General features: G+C 37.6%; 1 pseudogene; it reads left to right on the top strand.

The window, feature by feature from the left end:
• Positions 1-11294: 11294 nt before the first annotated feature.
• Positions 11295-18637, top strand: LOC115691307 (disease resistance protein At4g27190-like; annotated as a pseudogene).
• The last annotated feature ends 852 nt before the right edge of the window (positions 18638-19489 follow it).

The following is a 19489-nucleotide window of genomic DNA, read 5'->3' on the forward strand; positions in this document are numbered from 1 at the left end:
GTTGGATTGGAACGAGGACAACCGAGGAGTCTTAATTTTTGTTAGAGTAATTAAATATTAAACCATGTCTTCATTTAATAGTTTAAGTTTTTAGAATAGATGGCAATTGTCCCATTAAAATTTCACATAGTATCAGAATTGGAGATTCTGAGTTCAACTCTTTTCAGGCATCAATTGCCTCCCCAATTAAATATGTCCACGCTAGTGCTAGGCAAAAAGACCAGACCAAGCGTGTGGGGGAGTATTAAAATAATTAAATATTAAAACACGCATTCATCTAATAGTTTAATCTTTTATATCAGTTGGCAATGACTCACCAAAATCTCACAATTTCAATGGAAATGCATTCTTCTTGGAAAATTTCCCGGATGTTACTGGGAGTTTTGGTCATGATTTTGGTTTTGGTGTTTTATTCAGATACGGGTCGTTCTCTGGGTTTGTCATATTTTGGCACTGTGGATGAGATTGACTCATTTAAGTAGCAATCTTAGGTAATGGCATCTCATTATTGGAATGAGTAGTGCTTTGTCAATAAGAAGATATACGGGTCCGAATTAAGCCCCAGACTAATATGACAATAAGTGGAATATTATCCAAAATTGCTGTTGAATATATAAATCAATGACACGGCAATTTTACGTTTTAGAATTAATCGATCTGGATATCATTTTGAAAATAAAACTCCAATCTTTTTCTTGTTCAACTAGCTTAATTATACTATTATTTCTATATTTTTCATCGGCTTCTAGGTAGACGGATGTCCACGTTTGTGCCCCTAGGTTGTAAAAAACTACTAACTTTACACGGTAAATTTTTTTGTGTGCACTTCTTCCTCATAAACTAGAGAGTTATATGTTAAAAAAAATAGTTAGTTATTATGCAAAAGATCCTTATCAACTTAATTACAAAGAGAACATCACCCATAACTTTCATTAGTCATAGAATTTCTTTGTTAGAAATGAGTCACAACCTTTTCAAATAGTCAGAATAAATGTGGGGATTTAGCAGTAATTTGACATTCTAATCAAACAATTATGGCAGAGTTTCGGAAAAGGAGTGAGGAATCTGTGGAGGCACCCGATGTTCCAGTTGAGCAAGCCGGCGAAGAAGACACGAACTTTTGGTACTGTAAATAGCAGAGGAGGTGGTGGAGGAGGAGAAAGTTGGGCATGAGATGTAAGTGTTGGAACGTTTTTCAGTTCATTGCCTTTTGTTTTGTGTAAGTAACAAGTCGGAATGCACTAATTAGAGAAGCTGTGTGTAACTGTGAGTGCCCTGCCCTGTATGGGTTACCATACCATGTTTTAAAGCCTCAAATCATTGCGATTTTGCAACTTGTGAAATGTCCACTTTTAACGAGATTCACGTGGTAGAGTGGCATTCGGCATAAGATGGACAACTTTCTGCAAAATGATTGTCATGAAATAGGAATATGCAAGAGTGATCCCGAAAAGATTCCACGCAACGCTCCCTCATCACTTTTGTCGACTTCTAGTTCTATTTGCTTACACTTATATTAAGTACCATTTTTCTGCCTTTTGCTTTCCCTAAAAAAAATTAGGTTTGTAAATTATGAATAACCATATAACTCTACTTGCCAATAACTGTATATTTTGAAAATTTTAAAAATCAATTATTGATAACTCCATTATTTGAAACATAAATGTTTAAAGTAAAAGAATCCAAACAAACCCAAGCATTTGAAAAAAAGGGGGAAACTACAATTAGAATGAGAGACCACGAAATAGTGTTAGTTGTGGCTCGTAATTTATCCGGTCTACCAAACGCAGCCTCGTATACAAATCCTAATCAATCCTTTCCTCCACCGTTAATGGACAAACATTGATTAGGTACTAATCCTAACCCCGCAACTTGCCGGGTCGATGAAATCATATTTAAAATATAGAAGCAACATTATAATTAAACTAATTGTTATATTAGATTGTCAATTGCAATTGTTACATTAGACGTAACTTCAATTAGAATTGTTAGATCACAACTCCTAATGAAATTAAACTTTTTCCATTCTTTTTTATCATTTTAAACTAGCTTGCTTTCTTGAATACTGTTACTTCGTATATGAAAAAATTAATATGGAAAATGAGTGTGAGCCACAACTGACATTGCTTCGTGGTCCCTCGTTTTGATTCTAATTAACACGTCCATTTGGAGTATTTTACTTCTAACATTTATTTTCCAAATATTACAGTTATCACAAATTGATTTTTAAAGCTTTCAAAACTACACAATTATCAACAAGTAGAGTTATATGTTTTTTCATTATTTATAAAACCTAATTTCTTTTTCATTTTCCATTTCCCACATAGCGAGATGGAGGGGGGGAGAGATTGAAGCTGTCGGTAAAAAAAGAGATGAACTTTATCTATCGTGCAAAAAGGGTAGCTGCACATCTAAGTATCTCTCTACATAGAAAGAGAGTCTCAATTTAATTCTAAACTTTTTAATATGGCCAATTTAATTCTAAATCTTTTGACGATTTATATATGTATTTCTCAAGATCAATTTTTTCCGCCAATTGCTACCGTAGATGCCAGCTCCCACGACTAACCTCGTTTACTCTCTCTGTCTCTCCCTCTCCCTCTCCCACAACTACCCTAATTAAATTGGCAAAAAAAAAAACTACCCTAATTAAAGCAACTCTTTCGTGTATTTAGATAGTTGTCCATTAGGCTGGACGGGAGGATGTGGAGATAGACATCGGTGATGGTGACTGATCAAGCAAAGGAACAATAGTGTAGAGAGTCATCCATTTCTATACCCATAGAATTGACTGGTGTTTAGTTAAGGCCTAAACTAAGGTTAGGTTAGCACCTCTATCTTGCAATTATTAAATTATCAATAGTATGTTGATTTTATGTTAACATTGTCATTTTCTTGAGAAATGATACATAATGCAAAATACACTTTCTCTTTACACTAAAAAATTATGCTTAATTAATTCCAATATTGGTGTAGTTAGTTGGGGCATCGGGGATTTTTAGCTCAAAAATTGGAGGTCGTCGGTTAGAATTCTATAAATTGTGTGTAAACTGCTCTATGTTAGAGTTGCCTACATAGGTCAAAAGGCTGACTTTAACCAATTTATAGGGATTACAGGATGTTTCATAAACTTCTATCTAAAATGATCTCCGCGCTCATTCCTCTATATTACAAAAAGAAATGTATTTACTTTAGGAGAACAATGACTTTACCTGGGAATTTGTTTATATGCACTTATTCCTCATAAACTAGGTAGTTGTTATGCAAAAGATTCCAGTCAACTTAACTAGGAAGAGAACATCCCTCGTAACTTTAATTAGCGATACCATTATCTTTGTTAGAAATTAGTCACAAACTTTTCAAATAGTCATAACAAATATACGGATTTGGGAGTAATTTGACATTTTGATCTAATAATCATGGCTGAGTTTCAGAAAAGGAGTGAAGAAGTTGTGCAGGCACCCGACGTTCCAGTTGAGCAACCCGGCGAAGAAGAGGCCAAGTTTTGGGACTGTAAATAGCAGAGGAGAGACTCTGACCAAAAAAAAAAAAAAATAGCAGAGGAGACGATGGAGGAGGAGAAACTTGGGCAAGAGATGCAATTGTGGGTACTTTTATCAGTTAATTGCCTTTTGTTTCGTGTAAGTAATACTAGTTGTTAAAGAAAAATAATGTCGGAATGCACTCGTTAGAGGAGCTGTGTGGAACTGGCAGTGCCATGATAGAATGGACTTGATATTAACTGTTCGGATTAGGACTAGTTCATTGGCGATGGGAAAGGATGAAAGGACCATTTGGGGTGGGAAAGGATGAAAGAATGGATGGCTCATATGTCTGTCCAATGGCGGTGGAGGAAAGGATGGAGACATGGACATTGGTGATCGTGAATGGCCCAGTAAAGGAACAATAATGCAGAGAATCATCCATTTCGACACCCAAGGAATTGATTGCTATTTAGTTAAGTCCTAAACTAAGGTTAGGTTAGCATCCCTATCTTGCAATTATTGAATGATCAATAATATGGTGATTTTATGTCAACATTGTCATTTTCTGGAGAATTGATATATAATGCAAAATACACCTACTCTTTACAATAAAAAAAATTATGCTTACTTAACCCTAGAATTGGTGCAATTGGTTGGGATGTTGGGCATTTCTAGCTCAGAAATTGGAAGTATTCGATTCAAATTCTACAACTCGTGTGCAAGCTGCTTTACGTTAGAGCCGCCTACACGGGCCAAAAGCCTGAGTTTAACCAGTTTATGGGGCTTGTAGGAGGAGGAAAAACTTGGGTATGAGATGCATGTGTCGGTACTTTTGTCAGTTCATTGCATTTGGTTATCTGTAAATAAAATGAGTAGTTAAAGAATAACAAAGTGGGAATGCACTAATTAGAGGAGCTGTGGGCATGCCCCTGTATGTATGGATGAGAAGTGCGGCAATTAAGCCTCGAATCGCGTGGGTTACCACACGATGTTTTAGAGGCTAATGAGACGACAAAACGGAGCAATCTTCTTTTCATTGCGATGGCCCGTGATAGAAGGGTCTTGATAATCACTATTCGCATCAGATCTCAAGTTCATCTACTTCGTCATTCTCTTATAGGAGTTAGAAAGAGGAGCTTAACGGTTTTTAACAACGTTAGGCCAAAGATGTAATTTTTGGAACACGAGAATAAAAAGGGTTCGGAAGCTAATTTGACCTCATCATTTTATCAAACCATATTTTGCTATGTTGGATTAAGACATGATTTTAAGAGAAATTTGCACGTAGTTATACCGATGGATCAGCAAGCTGCATATTAATTATCAAGCCAGCGATTCACGTGGCACGGTGGCACTTGGCATGAGATTTCTTTATTATCCAAATCTCTTCTTAGTCATTTTTTTCCTTAGATCTTTTATTCATTTTGATAACGTTCTTCAGAATGATTGTCATGAACTACGAATATGCAAGAGTGATTCCGAAAAAATTCCATATGACGTTCCACCATCATTTTTGCCGACTTCTATAGTTAACTTGTTCTATTTGTTTACACTTTTTAAGTACCTTTTTCAGCGATCTGCTTCCCCTAAAAAATATTGAAAATGAAAATAATTAGGTTTTATAAATATTGGAAAAACACATAACTCTACTTGTCAATGATTGTATATTTTGAATGCTTTAAAAATCAATCTGTGATAACTGCAATATTTGGCCAATGAATGTTAGAAGTAAAAGACTCCAAATAGACCCAAGCATTTGTGATAACTAGAATTAGAATGAGGGACCACGAAGCAATGTCAGTTGTGGCTCCCAATCGTTTACCATATTAATTTTGTCATATATAGAGTAGTAGTATTCAAGAAAGCAAACTAATTTAAAATGTTAAAAAAAGAATGGCAAAAGTTTAATCTCCCTCGAAGTTTTGATCTAACAATTCTAATTGAAGTTAAATTATAATTAAGCTAATGTTAGATTATAATTTACCCGGGCAAGGGGGCAGGTCTAGGACTAGTACCTAATCAATGTTTGTCCATTAATGGCGGATGAAATGATGGATTAGGACTAGTACATTAGCAGTGGGGAAAGGATGAAAGGACCATTTGCGGTGGGAAAGGATGAAAGGATGGATACTTCATCAATTAGGTGTGATTGGTTCCCGGTCTGGTCCTAAAGTGGAACCTTGAACCGGACCGGAAGGATCGGTTCCGATCCGGTCCAATGGAACCGGTCACCATTTCCTTGAAAACAGTTCTTGAAGATTAAATCCTCATCGATGACGTCAAAGTTCATGGTCAAGGGAGATGGGGCAAAGTTCGTAAGGCAATAGGTAAGTTAAGGCCTATACGATTTTACTATTGTTCTCTTTGCAAACTGCCACATGGAAAGAAAAAGAATAAATGTTCAACAACCGTACAGTGAATAATAGGAGTGCATGTCTGAACTTACATAAATACCATTTTATTCAATAAGTGCACCAATATGCTACTTAGTATCATCAACGAAATAAAAAATAAAAATAAAATATATGTAGTCAGTCTGGTCCGATCAATCCAGTTTGATCCGGTTGCCTTTGAAATCGGGAACCGGACCGCCTGGACACCGATTCCACTTATAGAAACCGAGAATCAAATCAATCAACCGATTCTCAGTTTGAGCGGTCAGTTTTGCACACTTTTATTATCAATGTCTGTCCATTAGCGGAGAAGGAAAGGATGGAGACCTGGACAAAGAAAGGTGATGGTGACCGGTCCAGTAAAGGAACAATAATACAGAAAATCATCTATTTCTATACCTATTGAATCAAAAAAAAAAAAAATCAACTGGTGTTTTGACCAAAAAAAAAAATCAACTGGTGTTCCGACCAAAAAAAAAAAAAAATCAACCGGTGTTTGGTTAAGGCGTAAACTAAGATTATGTTCCCAAGCTCCGTAGTCCGTGCTCATCTCATCTTTCTTCCTCGTGATTTGCGTCTTTGTTAATGTTCTAAATCGTTGGATCTCTGGTATCGAATCTCAGCTGTTGATAATCAAATGTTCCAGCAAAAAGTTGTTGTGTTTCTATCACAAAAATCTGAAGATTATCGACCCGACAAGGACCAAAATCTGGCTTACTGGAAAAAGAAATATTAATACTCAAGTGTAAAAGACTCATCACATATTTCTTTCTATCTCCCTTGTAAAAATATAAGAGACATTGTTTTTTTTTTTTTGATAACCCAGGGAACCCCCGCACGGCCGACAGCCGGGAGGTAAATCCTGGGGGCGGCACGTGCTAGCCACCACACATGTGTACCGGTTAAGTCACCCTGTGACACCCAGGATTCGAATACTCAACCTTTTGCGAGAGAAAGAGTGCGCGTTCCAGCGGCGCCACCCAGCGCGGGTGGTTATAAGAGACATTGTTGGCGCCCCTTAATTCCAATAAATCTGGAGTTAGACCCCCTTAGTGAAGGCTTGGCGTTCAGAGAAAAGTCATAATACCGTGCCGCCATTGAAATTCACTGCAAAGGAAGAGGGTGAAGAAGACTTGAAGCCACCACTGGCATCTGTCGCCAAGGGCCATGTTGTACTTACGTATCGGTGAGTCCCATCTTCCCTTACCATTACCAAACTTTTGACTCTATATAAAGAGATGATTCAAGAAAAGCAGCAATCCCTCAATATAGATACGTGGAGAGAGAGAGAGAGAGAAGCTGTCAAACAAAATGACATCTACTTTTTTTCTTGCAAAGAGGGCAGCTATTAAAGAAAATCACTACATGCAAGTTTAGGAAAAGAGAACCTCTTTGCACTTGTTCCTCATAATCTAGGCATTTTTTTTTGGTCGGGCATAGTCTAGGTATTCCCTATGTAAAAGATCATTATCAACTTAATTTTAAAGAGAACGTTCCTCGTGACTCTTATTAGTCACAACATCTCTTTTATTAGAAATTATTCGTAACCTTTTCAAACAGTCATAATAAACATACGGATTGAGGAATAATTTGACATATTCTAACCTTAACACTTATGGTTAGCAAAAAAAAATTAAACAACTTCAATTAATTAGATATTTGTCCATTAGCAGTGGAGGAAAGGATGGAGACTTGGACATTGATGATGGTGAGTGGTCACGTAAAGCAACGAATGAAATGGGTCATCCATTTCCATTACTCGATTGTTTGCAAGTCCACATTGGTGGCTTGATAGAGGCGACCGATAGTGGAATTTCTTTTATTTCAAATCGTTGGATCTCCATTACTGAATCTCAGCCGTTGATCCCTCATCCTTTTCTGTATTCGAATAAAAAAACGTGGCGGCCTAGGCTCCACCTAAGCCTAAGCTAATATTTTTTGGTAAGGAGCCTAAGCTAATATTATGCACTACTAACTAGATAAATTATTCATATACGATAATATTCTTATACGCATTAATTTCTTATTAATTAGATAAAGATTCTACTCAACCTAATTACAAGGAATATGTGCCTCATGACTTTAATTGTTTTTACTTAGTCAAATAGTTTGAAACGGCCATAATGCATCTACCGAATTGGGGGCAAATTCACCTTTCAACCTAACAATTTTGATGGGCATGTTTGTCTCTGAGACTAATAAACGCATAGAATTTTAGCCAGCTAACATTCAACTATATCTTGAGGCCAATATTATGAATCTCTATCATATAATACTAATACTTTAACAATATACTTATTTAGCATCTCTATCGTATAATTATTGAAAGTCTATAGTACGAATGTGGACATTATCATGTTCTTAAGAAACGATACAGAATGCAAAATACACTTGCTCATTACGATAAAACGTTATTGCTTGCTTAACCCCAAAATTTGTGCGGTTGGTTAGGACATTACGAGATTTTCAGCTTGGAATTGAGGAATCGCTCGTTCCAATCTCACAAGGCAAGTTATTCTAGGTTAGAGTCACCTACACGTACCAATGGCTGAGGTTATTCGATTTTGGAAAGATAATACATAAAAGGTTAAGACATGTACTCACCTAATGGTCAACATTAATTAGATATCTGTCCCTTAGCAGTGGAGGAGTAGTAGATTCAAGGGACGATCTTTGCAAGTCCACATTGGTGGCTTGACAGAGGCGACCGACAATGGAATTTCTTTTATTTCAAATCGTTGAATCTCCAGTACTGAATCTCAGCCGTTGATCCCTCATCCTTTTACTGTACTCGAATATCCTAGCCTGCCTCCTCTCACATCCTTCGTGCTCTGTTTCGCTCTGTCTCTTCCGCACAACTATTCTTTTTCTATCAGTCTCTCTCTCCGTCTCTCTCTTGTTCTCTCGCTCTCTCTTTCTCGGAAAAATATCGAAGGAAAATGTCGAGCGATTCTGCCGTTTCTATTCTATGGGATGTCTTGAAGAGCGTGCTTTCTCCCATCAAGCGTCAATTCTGATACGTGATGTCCTCCAAGAGACGTAAGGGTCTAAGTTAGCCCAAGCCTAATATGTCAATAAGTTGAAATTTATTATAAATTGCTATGCAATATATAAATTAATAACACGGAGACGTTATCAATGCTGGTCCTTCAGTGGTGGTGGAAAGAATGGAGACTTATCCAATGTTTGCCCTTTAGCGAGGACGGAAAGGATGGAGACTAAAATATGGGTGATGTTGACTGGTCAATAAAATACAAAGTGTCATCCTTTTCTCTCTATCGTTTACAAGTCCATCATTCTTGTCTTGATAAACGTGACGACGACGGTCTTTATATATATATTTTATTGTTCAGTGACGACTTACTGGGGTGTGCCCCTATGTTTTTAGCTTCTCAAGGAATAGATTGGTCTATAGTTAAGGCCTTAACTAAGGTTAGGTCACTGAGCGCTACGGTCCATGCCCATCTCCTCTTTTCATCTCTCGTGGTTTGGGTCTTTGTTACTTCTAATCGTTGGAACGCTAGTGCCAAATCTCGGCTATTGTTAATCAGATATTCTAGCAAAAAGGTGTTGTGGACATCGGCCTTTTTTTATTTTTATTTCGAGCCAGTGACGGCTTGGAGCAGTATTATTTAATTCAACACCTTTTAATTTTATTAATTTAATCTTAAATCTTTTAATAATTTTTCAATATAAATTTTCTGGCCACTTTTGGCCAAAAATATTGATGTGAAGGTCCAGTCATTGCCGGCTGTTCTAGATGTCATGGTCAATATGTTAAAGAATTGCATTATAATAACGTCGTTTTATAGATTTTTCTGAATATTTTTATTGTATCTTTAAATTTTCTTTTCTTTCATTTTTCCCACGTTTATCTTCTTCCTCATCATTTCTTCTTCCTCATCATTTCAGCCGCCCTGCAAGTTTTCCGATCACTGCCACCGCCATCACCAACAAAGCAACCACCACCATCAAAATTAGTTTTGCTCTTGAGAATGCACTTCCTGCTTGCCCTGACTGCGTTCAACAACGTAAATGGGGGAGCGAATCTCGTAATAAGAATCTGTTTGAAGAGCGAGAGTGTCCTCTCAACTGAGATTGACGGTGGGTGAGACCGCCTGGCTCGATCTTGGCGTGCCACTTGGCAAAGTCGTTGCAACTCCCAGTTCGTTGAGGCATTATCGCAAACACATTGAGCGCAAAGCGAACTCATCCTTCAAATAAGGAGGGGAAGAGACTTACCCAGCGAAGGCGGTGGATGCGACTTGGGTAGTGAAGATGAAGAGGAAGAGGGTTTGAAGGAGAGACATGGCATCATTTGGCACGCATGGACGAGCTACGCCAGCTGAAGCATTACCTTCCTAAATGTGCTAATTCGGTGCTTCATCATCATCATCTGTCGATCACCGTCAACCTCCATTTATGGAAGCACTCGAGTGACCTCAGATCCGCATTGCGCGACCTCATATGTAATGCGCACAACCTTAAGTGATGTGTCGCACCTCAATCCCAGGAGGCGAGCTCCGTTAATGGAGGTCGGCCACACAGTAAGGGCGAGAGAGAGAGAGAGAGAGAGAGAGAGAGAGAGAGAAACGCGATGGCGGCTTTTGTATGATGGTGGTTACGGTGGCGATGGCGATGGCCAAGTTTCATCTTGACGGTGGTGGTCGAGTTGTTGGTGATGGTGATGGCGGTGGCGGCTTGAGGCAACAGTGACGGTGGCGGCAACATTATCTAAAAACAACAAAAAGCTAGGGCTTCCAAAGGAGAGGATGAACAGCACATTAAGAACATTTTAAAAAAGAAATGTTGATAGAAAGAGAGAAAAATAAGCAGCATAATGTCTCGAATAGTCTTACATGTCATATCACTAAGCGTGCAACATAAGACAGTCAGTAATCATTGGACGTAATGTTAGAGATTTTCTGATGCAATTGATTAGAAGGATTATAAATGAATTTCGTGTGACAAAATTGAAAAGTTTGAAGTTAAATTAGAATTTGTACAATAAAATTATGATCAATTGAATAATTTTTTCATCACAATTGAGTTAAGAAATATATTTATGGCCCGTCTAGACAAAATACATATATCACGTGGGTGTGACCCGTCCTTGTCCATTTGTTCTCTTTTACTATTAACTTTTTGTTATGTTGATGATGACAGACTGTATAGAGTATTTATTACATGGGCTCAGCTTTCGTTACTTTTCCAATTTTCCCATACCTAATCAATTTGTTGATTAGCGGGGGAGGCTCAGACACTGGTGATGGTGACCGGTCAACGAAATAAATTAAGTGGTGTTTGGTTAAGGCTTAACCAAGGTTAGGTTACTGAGCTCTTTTATGCTTAAATTGATTGCTCTTCGCCTCCCCTCCTTCAGCCTTGTTTGCACTCAAATCTCTTAGCCTTCTTCATCTTCTTGCTCTGTTTCCCTCTTTCTTCTTCTTGGCACAACAATTCTTCCTCCTCCTCCTCTTCTTCTTCAGTATCTGCTTCTCTTTTTCGTCATCCTCTCTCTCTTTCTCTCCGTTTTCTCGCTCTTTGCTTCTCCGACAAAAATCAAAAGAAAAATGTCAATCGATTCTGTGGTTTCTATCGCGTGGGATGCCTTGAAGTACGTAGTTGTTCCCATCAAGCGTCAATTCGGATACGTTATGTCCTCCAAGATCTACGCCCAGGATCTTCAGAAGGAAGTCGGGAAGCTGGCGTACGAGGCTGAGATGGTCCACAATGCTGTGGAAGTGGCCAGAAACAATAGTCAGAATATCTACAGTCATGTCACGCAGTGGCAGGCAAATGCTGAGAAGGCCTTGAAAGAGGCACGAGACCAGTTGGACGACTTCGAAAAGGCGACGAAGACTTGCTGCTATGGGAGTCTTCCCGAACCCAATTGTCGCTATCAGTTCAGCAGGAAAGCCAAGGTCAAGATCGAGGGCATTCAGCAACTCGCTCAAGAATACAGTCAAATCAAGGATATCTCCTTCAGTGGTCCTGCTCCAGGGAATGTCGCTGCTTCGACTCCGGCCAAGAGAGAGGGCAAAGATGTCGTCCAGTCGACCACCACGACGGCCTCTGCTTCTTTTGCCTCGACTTCGATTAAGCTTAAGGACGACGACATCGTCAAATCCAGAGAATTGATAATGCAGGAGATCATGGTCGCTCTCGCCGATAACAACAATAGCGTGGTCGGGATTTACGGGATGGGCGGGGTCGGCAAGTCCACCCTATTGGCCGATGCCGAAAGGAGAATAAGGAAAGATAAGTCGTTTGATTGGGTCGCTAAGGCCGACGTATCGGAAAATCAAGACATAAAGAGGATTCAAGGAGAGATTGCGTACGCATTGGACCTGGACATAAAGGATGTAGAGTATGTCAATTCGCGAGCAGAGCGTCTACGGACGAGGTTGGAAGATGAGGTGAGGGCGAAAAAGAAGGTCCTCATAATACTGGACAACTTGTGGAAAGGGCTCGAATTAAAATCAGTAGGCATTCCTTGCGGACATGACAACAAAGTCATAGGATGCAAGTTATTGCTGACGTCAAGATTTCAAGATGTTTTGCGAAGGGAAATGGGCTGCGACAGGGACTTACTTCTTGATGCGCTGAAGGAGGAAGAGGCAAAAAGATTGTTTGAGAGGACAGTAGGAGACAAAGTTCATGATGACCCGTTCAAATCCTTGGTGGATGAAGCACTCCGCAAGTGTGCAGGTTTGCCTTTCCTAATTATTGCAATGGCGAATATTTTTAAAGACGCTGATTTTTCTGAATGGAAGGATGTTTTGAGGCAAATCGAGATGTCTACAAACAAAGGAATCAGTGAGAGGATAAATGAAATGTTGCAGTTGAGTTATAACCGTTTCAAAGGGGAGGATGGCAAGGAGGTGAAGTTATTGTTACGGCTATGTGTTGTTTATGGTGTCTCTAAGCCCTCTCTTGAAAACTTGGTGAGGTATGGCGTGGGTTCAAGGTTATTTCGAGAAGATAGCAGCATGGAAGAAGTTAGAGATAGGTTGAGCTCACTGATCCGAACCCTGAAAGCCTCCTCCCTTTTGTTAGCAGACGATGAAGATGTTGACGGTTTCAAGATACATGATTTGGTCCGTGGATTTGTTGCCTCGGTCGCTTCAAGAGATGACCCTCTTCTTGTCTTGAAAGATAATGATAAGTCGGTGACAGAGATGCCCAAGGACAAGCTCAAAAGTTGTACAGCGGCATGCTTTCCCTACGTTGACATGAAGGAGCTTCCCGAACAGTTAGATTGCCCTGAAATGCGGATCTTTTTGTTGTTCACAAACAATGAATCTCTTAAGGTCCGAGATTCATATTTCAACTCTATGAGAAAACTCATGGTCTTACATCTTTCTCAAGTACGTCTCACTCGTTCACCTTCGCCGTTTCGGTTCATGGAGAACTTACACACTCTGTGTCTTGATGATTGTTCGTTAGAGGATGTAGCCATGATTGGCGAGCTAAAAGGGCTACATATACTCAGCTTTGCGAACTCCAAAATTCAACAATTGCCAAAAGAAATTGGACAATTGGTAGAGCTGAGGTTGTTAGACTTAAACCATTGCTCACGACTTGAGATGATTGAACCGGGTGTGCTTGGAAGCTTGATGAAATTGGAGGAGTTGTATATGGAGAATAGCTTTGATCGATGGAATGCCATGGAGCAAACTCCACCAACTAATGCCAAGCTTATTGAGTTGAATAACATGAAGAATCTCTGCACTTTGCATGTGTGCATTCCCGATCCGAGGGTGCTCCCAGAGGATCTCAACGTCGAGAAATTAAGCAAGTACAAAATCCAGATAGGTGATGTGCGGCGCTGGCGAAGTCGCAAAGGATCGAGCACATTGGAGCTTAAGTTGTATCCAATAAGCGATATTCTTCAGAAAGTATGCATACAAAATTTCTTAGGCAAAACCGACGATCTATTTTTAGACGAATTAAACGGAATTGAGCAAAGTATTTGCATATTATCCCAAGAAGGCTTTCCAAAATTAAAGCATCTACACGTTGAGAATAGTCCCTCTGTCCATTACGTCCTCCAATCGCCATCCCATACAGATTTTAAGACGTTGGAGTCATTACTTCTCAAGAATCTCATCAACTTGGAGAAGATATGCAACACCCATATCTCCTCCAAGTCCTTCAGTGCATTAAAAGTAGTACGAGTCGTAAGTTGCGACAAGATGGAAGTTTTGTTTCCTCTTTCATTATTGAGAGAACTTCCACAACTTGAAGAGATCCAAGCTGTCAAGTGCAACTTAATGCGGGAGATTGTAGAAGTTGATGATTGTGGCAAAGTTGAGTTGCGTAATTTGCATTTATTGGAATTGCGTGACTTGCTAAATATCAAGAACTTTTTCACCGCCGGGATGGCTCCTTCCAGTAGTACATCAAAAGACCAAGTTGGCACTCAAGTTGCATTCTTCAATGGGCAACAGGTAACTTTCTATGAAAAGAATATTGCTCATTTGCTAATTAGATGTAACGCAGATTTTAATCCTTATTACTTTTTTTATTTTATTTTAAGTTCATTTTCTTCCTAATTACCTTATCCAATCACGCCTTCTCTGTAATAAGAAAAAGCAATCTTCTGTTTCTATTCATTGTGTAGAAGTCCAACTAATAGAATTAAATCCATATAAAATTAGTTTGTGATAGAATCTGAGTTATTTTCAACTTACATGCTGCAAGTACACCTATATTAATAGGTTTTTATAGAGCAACATTGAAGGGAATTTTGGCATTATAATAATTCCATAATAACGTCATTTCATAATCTTGTAAGATGGATTCACTGAATTTAGTTATCGAACTTTGTTATTGTCTATAAAATATGATATCTAGGTGACTTAGGTAAAAAAAAATACGAAGAATGGGCAAGGGGATTGGGATTTCAAATAGTAGCAACGATGCTAATCTAATTGATGCACGTCTTTTCCATATCATGTATTTCAATAAGCACTAAGTCTACTATACATATAAAAAGTACAACATTTCATGAATGTTCATGCTTGCAAGCATACGAAATTGTATAAAAGATATAGATATATTTTTAAGCACTTTTGGCATAACAAACATAAATCTTCAACTTGTGCTAATATCTCATAGTCGTAGGCATTAGGGGGCGACTTTTAGGAAAAACTACACGAAATCCCCCATGAAGATTTAAAGCGGTACACATTTACTTCCAAAATTTGGTTATATAAATTGTGGCGTATTGAACATAGCTATGTGATGTTATCAACTTATCATCCAATGGTCCTTTTAAATAGCTGACTCGGGAGGTTATATGCATAATCAAATAAAAAAATTAGCCTTTTCTATGATTGTTTTATATGCTCGGGATATATTTCAAAGCCTATTAGATGTTTATCTCTTTTCATGAAGTCAAACATATTATTAGTAATTTTTGTCCTAATGTCTGTTAAGATCTTTGCCTTTTTTCCCTCGTTTTTCTTTATGTATTTTGGAAACTTTCAACTTATTTTAGCGCATTCGGAGGCCAAAGGATGATTTAACTGAAACAGATACAAAAGAATTGCAACTTTGTCGTAAAAAATCTCATGTAACATGCAAATGGTTAAATGCACAAAGGGTTGACATCTGCAATAAAATCAAAGTTGAAGAAACTCTTAATAATTAAAAGTTTAGGAGCAAGGTGTGTCCCCCTCAAAGTTCATAAGTGGGTTTGGTAATTTCCCCGTAATTATTATGTTCTTTTTGTAGGTAAATGAATGTTATATTGATGTAAATTAGCATCATTCAAGAATGAAGAAAAATATAAGAGTGTTAAAATTAAATAGTGAAATAATGGAGAAAGAGAGGAGGAGAAAGCGATTAATAATGAGTGGCTTGTTGAGAGAGGAGTTCTAAGATTGTCGTACAGGCAATTTGGACAAAAGTAGCATTAAAGCTCTAAGAGTACTCCATGACAATACCTTTAATTGTATGTATCGATGTAGTCAATGTAAAAGATAGAGATAAATTATGTTTGGGGGGAAAGTGTCATAGGAGTCCTCACATTTTAATCGAGAGTCAATTAGGTCCTAAATATTTTATTTGAAATACATGCAAATCAAGTTCTAATGTTAGTGTTGTTGACAAATTTCCTCAACAGAAATGAGAGCATTTTATTTTTTGTGAATTTAAGTATGATTTTGACCTAAATCAAGGGAATGTACATTGGTTTGGTCCATAATGGAGTGGAACCTTGATTATCATAATTTACTGAAAAATAACTCACGAATTCTATGTTAAGCGGTGAAAAATCATTGTCATTTTCCCGCTTTGTTTACTCAAAATATGGGCTTAATTTTGTTAATTAATTCTCGTAATGAAGTTTTTTTTTGGCTCATTAAACAACTTCATGTGCTTTCTTCCTTCATTATGGTCAAAATCACGGTGAAAGATTAAAATGAAACGATTTTCAAACGAATGCTTGTTTTGGAGCATTATTCCAAGGTGTAGTTGAGGCTCGAGCGTATGAAATGGCATTGAGATATAGTAGACCATAACATTCATAATAAAAATAATTAATGATTTTGTATAATAAACCTTTATCACCTAGAAATGCGACTTAGGAAATTGTCTCAAACACTATGTTATTGAAATTTATAAATATGAAGGTAGATCGTCACAACAACAATTAATGGCATTTAATTGAAATTGAGGCCGTTCATGTAAAGTTGATTAAACTGCTAAACTAGTAGGTGGAAATCGTAGTTAATTGTTTAACTAGCTTTAATGCTAACATTTAATAGGAGATCCTCTTTGTTTAGTCCTGGCATCAAGTGTAAAGAGTCCAAGATGACAAATCATGGAAGTGAAAAGTGAGGGGAGCAGTTAAAGGTGAAAAGGATTTGTTATATGTGTTTATCAAAGAAAACAAGGTTACATGCCATTGGAGACAAATCTGGTGGTCCCACTCTGTACTTTTACAGGACCGGTCCCGTATCCAACATCAGCCGTTGGATTTAAAGCAAAAAAATTGCTTAGAGCTTACACTTTTAGTGTATTCGGTCAGCTGTTAAATCGGTTATTGTTAGTTGGAGAAGTAAGTAAACTAAGGATAAACAATGTTCCAATTAAGGAAGGCGCGAGACTATTTTGTATAGCGAAAATTGCTTAGAGCCTTTTAGTTTGCTAGACATGATTGCCCTTTCATAATGACGCAATAATCACTGAAGTTGATGATGAAGTTCAAGACTCGTGCAAAATGTTTGTTTCCCTATTAGTAAAGAATTGTGGAAATTTAAGTTGTCAACGTAGATTTATGAAGTATAAAAGGAAGTTTGAGTATGGATGTTTGCGGCCTACTGTGCACCGATCGTCTACGACACGCGTCATCTTGCTTTCCCTTGTTTTTTTTGGGCCCCCACCATTGCCACGTTCATCTGCCACCACCATGACCGGCCACAACTCACCGTCGCGCCTTCCTGAGGTTGATTCTTCGGTGACGTGAAGAGAGAGATAGAGAGAGAACAAGAATTTGGTAAAAAGAAAACAACAAAGAGAAAAAATATGCCACGTGTCTAACTATTATTGCGAGCCGCAGACAATAGGTATAAGTCCACACCCAGGTAGTTAATATTAAGGATAGAAGGTACTAGCCATGATGAACTATCAATTCCTACCATATGTGAGAAGATACAAATTTTTATGATAGTAATTATCCCTTGTGAAGTAGTAAATTACATTTCGAAATTGCTAAGTTTCCTTCGGTAGGTAGTAAATTAGAAATACCTTCCGTAATTAAGGTCTTATAGAATAGTAATTTACTTTCGTGATCACTTATTGCAATGAGATATTACCTTTGATAGAAAATTGCCTATGTCTTTCCTAATCATGGTCATTCCATAGTTTCTTTATTTTTTTTCATGGTAATAATCTCCATTGTGAAATAGTACGGTACTTTCTAGCAATCATCCGATAAAATGAGTAATGTATCGTCAAAGTAGTAACATAAGAGGGAGTAGTTTACCTTGTAGGAAGTAATTTACCTTGAATGTACTTCCTTTTGCTTTAGGGATCACTAATTTCTGTAGTCATTAGCAAACTGAATGAATACTATTTCTTGATTACTGCAGTTTCTCTTATTGTTAATAAATTGCAAACAAAATCTAATCGTAATACCATCCACGAGTATGTTATAAACAAAAATGAAGTTCGTTAGTTGTTTTTGGGGTCGTAAAATACCTTTTCAGCAGATTGTAAATTAGCTTTTGTTTATCATAGATTTTTGTAAATGCAAAAATTATCCTAAAGTTTGTAAGTTTTCTTTCGCAACCATTTGTAATAACCAGCTATAGCATGTAAGTTTCTTGTCTGCTCTTTATAATTGTAAATGCTATTGCTGATGGGTCTATCCGTCAGGTTTCAATCCCATCCTTGGAGTCCTTGACAATGGTTGGACTTCCCAATCTGGAAGATTTATGGACTGATGAATCTCCACTAGGGCTGAGCAATCTCCAATTTCTTGAGGTCTCTTCGTGCAATTCTCTCTCAAAACTTATCAACTCCAGGTCACTGGTAAAATTACATAAGTTACGCACTTTAACGGTAGAAGCTTGCGTTTCGGTGCAAGAAATTTTTGACCTTGACGGACTAGGTGCCAATGCAAATATTGAGACTCTCTCTGAGCTAAGCACCATCAATATAAAGGGATTACCAAGTTTGAGGTGCATATGGAACAAGAATCCTTGTGGAATTTTAAGATTCCATAATTTAAAGCAATTACGTGTGTCTGGCTGTAACAACCTCAGGTTTCTGTTTTTGCCATCCATGGTTCAATCTCTCTCCCAATTGAGAGAACTAAAGGTATTAGATTGCAAGAAGATGGAGGCGATTATTATGGAGGAAGAAGGGTTAAGAACAGGAACTCTAGCATTCCCGACGTTAACCAATTTAGTCATTGAAAATTTGGAAAGTTTGACGTGCTTCTCTCGCAGAAAGTGTAAGATTGACTTTTTTGTTTTCATCATAGAAGATCTTCTTAGATTAATTCATACATGCAATGCAAAAGATGACAATTTTTACATCTAATGAAAAATCGATGACAGATTCACGAGAAGCTCGGAGTGAGGACCGCATCAAATTGCACTCTACTACCCTCTTCAATCAAGAGGTATGTGATTAATGTTACGTCAAAATCTTACAAATCTGATGGAGTAAAATGCTTGGCATCAATTTTATGTGTTACAGCAATTTAGAAGTTTACATGCTGTGCATTTGAAGTTGCCACATGGCACTACAAATAATTGGCAAGTTTCCATTTACACCGATAACAGTCGGATAATTCACATCAAATTATTAAGAAATGATAAAAGAAGACATTCATATAAATAATTATTACGCCAGCCAGCTAAATAATTAATATTAACTCTGACAAAAAAATTATTAAAATTAACTAATAAAAGTTATATTGGAGACAAAGCAGAATCACCAAAGCTCACTTTGGTGAAAATTGATTGCGTTCCACATAATCGCTGCACCATAAAATCTGGAGACGTCAAAGTAGAGTTACCATTCAAATTGTGATTTTAAATTGAAATGAAGGAATTAAAGTAGAGTCACTATATATACAAAAGTTGGATAATT

This window comes from Syzygium oleosum, unplaced genomic scaffold, assembly GCF_021117445.2.
Source record: "Syzygium oleosum isolate NSW1041296 unplaced genomic scaffold, Sole_v2.1 Sole_v2.27, whole genome shotgun sequence".
NCBI classification, from domain to species: Eukaryota; Viridiplantae; Streptophyta; class Magnoliopsida; order Myrtales; family Myrtaceae; genus Syzygium; species Syzygium oleosum.